This window comes from Symsagittifera roscoffensis, unplaced genomic scaffold (genome assembly GCF_963678635.1).
Source record: "Symsagittifera roscoffensis unplaced genomic scaffold, txSymRosc1.1 SCAFFOLD_422, whole genome shotgun sequence".
NCBI classification, from domain to species: Eukaryota; Metazoa; Xenacoelomorpha; order Acoela; family Convolutidae; genus Symsagittifera; species Symsagittifera roscoffensis.
The window spans coordinates 25,001-32,500 of NW_026970954.1; positions in this window are offsets into that span (position 1 = coordinate 25,001).

Sequence of the window (7,500 nt, forward strand, 5' to 3'; positions counted from 1 at the left end):
TTGATCAACAGAATACCCAAGTTCGAGCGACTTGCTTAAGTGTTCTATCCAGTCCCTAAGGATCTGACAGATACACCAGTAAAAGAACCGGATCAATCCGAAGACTGATCACTCCTACGATCGGATTTCTCCAAAAGTAAGTGTTCACTCGATTAGAACAAAGCCAACCGCAGTCGGACTTTGAGCTGTCTGGACCACCCTGTTCTTAAGCATTTGGGCCTTCGCTTTCCTCAGTCTTTCTCTTACAACGGCAAACTGAAGATCGAACACTGTTTAAACGCGCTCTCAATGCAATCACATGTATCACACCGGTACTACATCTGAACAGCTCTTTGATCAACAGAATACCCAAGTTCGAGCGACTTGCTTAAGTGTTCTATCCAGTCCCTAAGGATCTGACAGATACACCAGTAAAAGAACCGGATCAATCCGAAGACTGATCACTCCTACGATCGGATTTCTCCAAAAGTAAGTGTTCACTCGATTAGAACAAAGCCAACCGCAGTCGGACTTTGAGCTGTCTGGACCACCCTGTTCTTAAGCATTTGGGCCTTCGCTTTCCTCAGTCTTTCTCTTACAACGGCAAACTGAAGATCGAACACTGTTTAAACGCGCTCTCAATGCAATCACATGTATCACACCGGTACTACATCTGAACAGCTCTTTGATCAACAGAATACCCAAGTTCGAGCGACTTGCTTAAGTGTTCTATCCAGTCCCTAAGGATCTGACAGATACACCAGTAAAAGAACCGGATCAATCCGAAGACTGATCACTCCTACGATCGGATTTCTCCAAAAGTAAGTGTTCACTCGATTAGAACAAAGCCAACCGCAGTCGGACTTTGAGCTGTCTGGACCACCCTGTTCGTAAGCATTTGGGCCTTCGCTTTCCTCAGTCTTTCTCTTACAACGGCAAACTGAAGATCGAACACTGTTTAAACGCGCTCTCAATGCAATCACATGTATCACACCGGTACTACATCTGAACAGCTCTTTGATCAACAGAATACCCAAGTTCGAGCGACTTGCTTAAGTGTTCTATCCAGTCCCTAAGGATCTGACAGATACACCAGTAAAAGAACCGGATCAATCCGAAGACTGATCACTCCTACGATCGGATTTCTCCAAAAGTAAGTGTTCACTCGATTAGAACAAAGCCAACCGCAGTCGGACTTTGAGCTGTCTGGACCACCCTGTTCTTAAGCATTTGGGCCTTCGCTTTCCTCAGTCTTTCTCTTACAACGGCAAACTGAAGATCGAACACTGTTTAAACGCGCTCTCAATGCAATCACATGTATCACACCGGTACTACATCTGAACAGCTCTTTGATCAACAGAATACCCAAGTTTGAGTGACCTCCCATCATCAATGGGGGATTGCATTCCTATCTGACATCGGGGTCAACAGCATCAATATACTTGATACTGCCAATTTAAACCATTAAAGGCAATTTTCATGATGCAGATAGAGCAATTCAATCTACGCTTTAGGTCATCAATTGTAGCTTCGCATCCGCCTTCTCAGGCAGACGCTTGAAACCAGGGAACTGAACACACTGTTCCTCTCGTACTAAGTGTTACCCAAGCATAGATCACCCTGTTTTTGAGCGTTTGGGCCCTCGCTTTTCTCAGTCTTACTCTTACGAAGGCAAACTGAAGATCGAACACTGTTTAAACGCTCTCTCAATGCAATCACATGTATCACACCGGTACTACATCTAAACAGCTCTTTGATCAACAGAATACCCAAGTTCGAGCGACCTCCCATCATCAATGGGGGATTGCATTCCTATCTGACATCGGGGTCAACAGCATCAATATACTTGATACTGCCAATTTAAACCATTAAAGGCAATTTTCATGATGCAGATAGAGCAATTCAATCTACGCTTTAGGTCATCAATTGTAGCTTCGCATCCGCCTTCTCAGGCAGACGCTTGAAACCAGGGAACTGAACACACTGTTCCTCTCGTACTAAGTGTGATTACCCAAGCATAGATCACCCTGTTCTTAAGCATTCGGGCCTTCGCTTTCCTCAGTCTTTCTCTAACGAAAGCAAACTGAAAATCGTACACTGTTTAAACGACCAACAAACAAGCTTATCTAGGAGAAGTTACTCCTAAGCTACCATCTAAACAGCTTTTTGATCAACAGAATACCCAAGTTTGAGCGACTTCCTTTTGGCGTCAACAATGACGAGGCATTTGGCTACCTGCTTTTGGCGTCAACAATGACGAGGCATTTGGCTACCTGCTTTTGGCGTCAAAAATGACGAGGCATTTGGCTACCTGCTTTTGGCGTCAAAAATGACGAGGCATTTGGCTACCTGATTTTGGCGTCAACAATGACGAGACATTTGGCTACCTTCTCTCTTGCTATAATGCACCACTGACTCTCACTTGCTATCATCCACACCGAGCAAGCTACTTTGACTGGGAGCCCATCCCCAGTCTCAAGCTATCATGCACCACCGTTTTTCTTGCTAATGCACCACCATCATACTAAGGATCACCAACAAGGATCACCTTGAGTTAACCTAACTTGCATCAGGTCAACTCTCTTTGAATTATCTTTCGGGAATCTAAGGTGATCCATTAAGGACTACCTTGAGCCAATCTAACCTTAGCTAGACCAACTCTTAGATGAACCATGAAGGAACATCATGCTATCATGCACCACCGACTCTTCCTTGCTATTATCAACCACCGAGCAAGCTACTTTAACTGGGAGCCAATCCCCAGTCTCATGCACCACCGTCTCTCTTACTCACATGCACCACCGACTCTTCCTTGCTATTATCAACCACCGAGCAAGCTACTTTAACTGGGAGCCAATCCCCAGTCTCATGCACCACCGTCTCTCTTACTCTCATGCACCACCGACTCTTTCTTGCTATCATCAACCACCGAGCAAGCTACTTTGACTGGGAGCCAATCCCCAGTCTCATGCACCACCGTCTCTCTTACACTCATGCACCACCGACTCTTTCTTGATTATGCACCACCACCTTTCAGCAAAATCTCCAAAAAGATCTACTGCGTACCGGGTCATATTTAATGAGCTGACCGGCTCTTCGCTCAAACAGTGGCATTAGTCACTGATCCTTCCGCAGGTTCCCCTACGGAAACCTTGTTACGACTTTTACTTCCTCTAGACAATTAAGCTCGATCCGCTTCCACCTATTGCCAGGACCGAAGTCTCAGCGACGGGCTTCCGCAATTCTTGCTTAAACATCCAATCAGTAGTAGCGACGGGCGGTGTGTACAAAGGGCAGGGACGTAATCCCCAGTAGTTGTTGACTACCGAGTACTAGGAATTCCTGGTTCACGAATGCAAGTTACAACATTCGATCCCCTTCACGCTCATGAATTTTAGGTGATTACCCGGACCATATAGGCCAAGGTTATCCCTCAATTTAAATTCACCAGTGTAGCGCGCGTGCAGTCCAGGACATCTAAGGGCATCACAGACCTGTTATAGCCTCACTTCACTTGTGCTATTTAATTGCACATAGTACCTCTAAGAAGTAACCAATACTCTAACGAGAATGGCACTATTTAGATGATCAAGATCTCGTTCGTTATCGGAATTAACCAGACAGATCACTCCACTAACTAAGAACGGCCATGCACCACCGCCCATATAATCATGAAAGATCATCAATCTGTCAATCCTTAAGATGTCTGGACCTGGTGAGATTTCCCGTGTTGAGTCAAATTAAGCCGCAGGCTCCACTCCTGGTGGTGCCCTTCCGTCAATTCCTTTAAGTTTCGATTTTGCAACCATACTTCCCCCGGAACCAATAAACTTTGGTTTCCCGGTTAATTTCTTGCCAAGTCAGAAGAGACTTTGACAAATCGTAAGTTGGTATAGTTTATGGTTAGAATTACGAGGGTATCTAATCCTCTTCAATACTCTAACTTTCGTTCTTGATTAATGAAAACATTCTTGGCAAATGCTTTCGCAGTAGTTTGTCTTGCCACGATCCAAGAATTTCACCTCTAACGTAGCAATACAAATGCCCCCGGCTGTTCCTTTCAATCATTACCGCACTTTAGCCACCGGCATCAGTAAAACGCGGGTCATTCTCCATTATTCCATGCTTGATTATTCAATCCCAAAGGATGCTTTGAACACTCTAATTTTCTCAAAGTGAAAACACCGTTTCCACACCTCGTCACATTTAAGTGCAAGGTATTTCTTCGATGCGAAGGATGAGCGTAACGAGTGGAAAGCGTTAACTAACCACCATGTTACCGTTATACTCAAACAGATCCAACTATGAGCTTTTTAAACGCAGCAACTTTTGCATACGCTTGTAGAGGCTGGTATTACCGCGGCTGCTGGCACCAGACTTGCCCTCTACTCGATCATCAAAGGAGCTTTTGCATCCTTTCCATTCTGATTACAAACCATTAAGGCTCATATCATTATTTCTCGTCACTACCTCCTCGTGCGGAGAGTGGGTAATTTGCGTGCCTGCTGCCTTCCTTGGATGTGGTAGCCGTTTCTAAGGCTCCCTCTCCGGAATCGAACCCTGATTCCCCGTTAGCCGTCACAACCATGGTAGTCCGTTACACTACCATCATAGGTTGATAGCTCAGAAATTCGGAAGCTGCGTCCCCCGGCCTAAGCCATCTGGGATCTTTCAGTTACTTTGGATTCATCCGGTATGCGCCCGTACTTAGCAGGTCGCTCGGTGAATTCTTGTAAAAGTTCGCGACCGGAGTCACGCAATCTGCATGCATTAGCTGCAGGGTTAACGCAGTTATTCATCTGACAGGTAACTCAACTTTTAGATAGTAACTGATTTAATGAGCCATTCGCGGTTTCACTTTTGCAAGTTTCACTTACACATGCATGGCTTAGTCTTTCAGACAAGCATATGGCAACTGACAGGATCAATCAGTTTAAAGTACTTCGGAAGCTAGCTTTTTCAAACCGAACCCTGATTTGCAAGCTGCTACCTTTCCAGAAAGGCACACTAAGGTCAACCTTTCCCACGCACAAACTACTACTATCAGCATTTTAAACCTTCACGAGCTAAAGAAGTCTTGGACTCTAGAGGACTTAGGAAAGGCCGTCCTCTGACTAACTCAGTTAAACAGCATAGTTGTGCACCATTGGTACTGATACGGTAAACCATATCCAACTACACCTATAAGTAAGTCTTTCCTGGGGCACCAAGTCCAGGCTTATGCAAGCGCCACCAAGCACGTTTCTTTGAGACCAAGACGACTTCATCTCGACAGCTCACTTAGTTAAACAGCACGGTTGTTGCACCTCTGGTGCTGATACGGCTAACCATATCCAACCATACCTATAAGCAAGCTACTTTGACTGGGGCACCAAGTTCAGTCTCATGCAAGAGCCATCAAGCATGATTAGAACCTTCACGAGCTAAAGCAATCTTGGACTCTAGAGGACTTAGGAAACGCCGTCCTCTGACTAACTCAGTTAAACAGCATAGTTGTGCACCATTGGTACTGATACGGTAAACCATATCCAACTACACCTATAAGTAAGTCTTTCCTGGGGCACCAAGTCCAGGCTTATGCAAGCGCCACCAAGCACGTTTCTTTGAGACCAAGACGACTTCAACTCGACAGCTCACTTAGTTAAACAGCACGGTTGTTGCACCTCTGGTGCTGATACGGCTAACCATATCCAACCATACCTATAAGCAAGCTACTTTGACTGGGGCACCAAGTCCAGTCTCATGCAAGAGCCACCAAGCATGATTTGGTTTACACCGGTTCATAGTTATGCGCAGTACTTAGAAGCACCTTAGCTAAAGCCAATCCTTCTTTTCACAAACAGCTCAACGACTGATTGCTTCACTTTCAAGCTTTTCTTAGCCTTCTCGAGAAGAGACTTTGCTCAACTACACAAAGCCTTTAAGGCAGTTTTGGTTCTGCTTTCTAGTTATAAACTATCTGACCTTCGTTCTTTTCGAACCTTGGATGGTTCTCCTTACTGAGGCGAAATCGAGCGATGATACTTTACCAGTGGTCAAGTCTCATCAAATTACGCCTTTCTGATACGCTTTTGAGGTTAGGAAGTAAAAAAAAAATTTTCAAAAATTTTGAAATTTTTCAAAAATTTTGAAATTTTTCAAAATTTTTTTGAAAATTCTCGCTACTACCCTCCCCCTATAATACACAGAAATCTCCTAAATGAGTATTTCTGGGGAAAAATTTTTTTTTTTCAAATGCTCACCATTTGCTCAATTTTTGCTCAAAATAACTTTTGAAAACACGCCCGGAAAGCCCTGCCCATGTACTTTCCAACGCTTTTTACCCGAAGTGAATCGCACAATTTTTTGTTGACCAAAAATGCAAGAGACTGAAGTGAAATTTTTTTTTTTTTTTGAAAAAATAGCAAAAGTCAATTTTTAACTCGAGCTGGAACCTAAACTAATTTTAGTAAAAAAAATTGTAATATACCATTAGAAAGCTATGCTCAAGGGCTTTCCAGCGGTTATAATTATATTAAAATTGAACAATTTTTTGTTGCCCGAAATTTCATTCTTCTAAACTTCGTCACTTTTTGAGCTCAAAATTGCAGTTCAGCCAAAGCGCTATAACTTTTACACCACTGGTCCGATTGGACTGAGCTTTCTACACCAACTAGCCCTCACACAGAGCTCTCTACGCTAAAATTGAAAGTTAGCTGTGCGAGCACTCCTTCATGCCTAAACAGCTGTTTTTCTGCAATTTCGAGCTGAAAAATCGAATTACAGAGTTTACGGCTCGGGTCATAACTTTTGAACCACTGGTCGCACAGCTCCCATCTTTTTCATGCAGCTGACCATCAAGCATATCTAACTTCGCTAAAATTAAAAGTGAGCTGTGCGAGCACTCTTTCAAGCTCAAACAAGCGTTTTAGAGCCCTGAGACCCCCATTTTTCAGCTCAAAATAGGGGTCTTCCGCTTCGATCAGTCGCTCCTGCAGCTCAACCAAGGGTCGCGCAAGCTCATCTAAGGTGGTTCTAAGACCTATTTTTCACGAGGAAGCGAATGGGCTTATCCCGGAAGCTCTACGAGCAAGCTTTGTTAACTTTCAAGCCAACTGAAGCAACTTCGTCAGTTTTGGACCTCATTTTGAGCTTGTTTACGGCTCGGGTCATAACTTTTGAACCACTGGTCGCACAGCTCCCATCTTTTTCATGCAGCTGACCATCAAGCATATTGACAAAATTTGACTCCTAAATGAGTATTACTGGCACAAAAGAGTTAAAAAAAAAAAAAAAAAAAAAAAAAAAGCTAGGTGTAGTAACATTGTTACTGGTGCTTATTCAATCTTTTCTTCCTTCTCTTCACTGGTTCATCTCTTTAACACTGCCCAGCTTTTAGCTCGTGAAAGAGCTCAGACCGACTGCTACTGCTGATAGTTAACTCCTAAAGCAGTTCTTCTAGGTACTAGCGTTAGTTAGTACCTACTTGCTTTCTGATCGGTCAGTGTCTTTAATTGGAATGAAGACCAGGCAGAAGTAGGC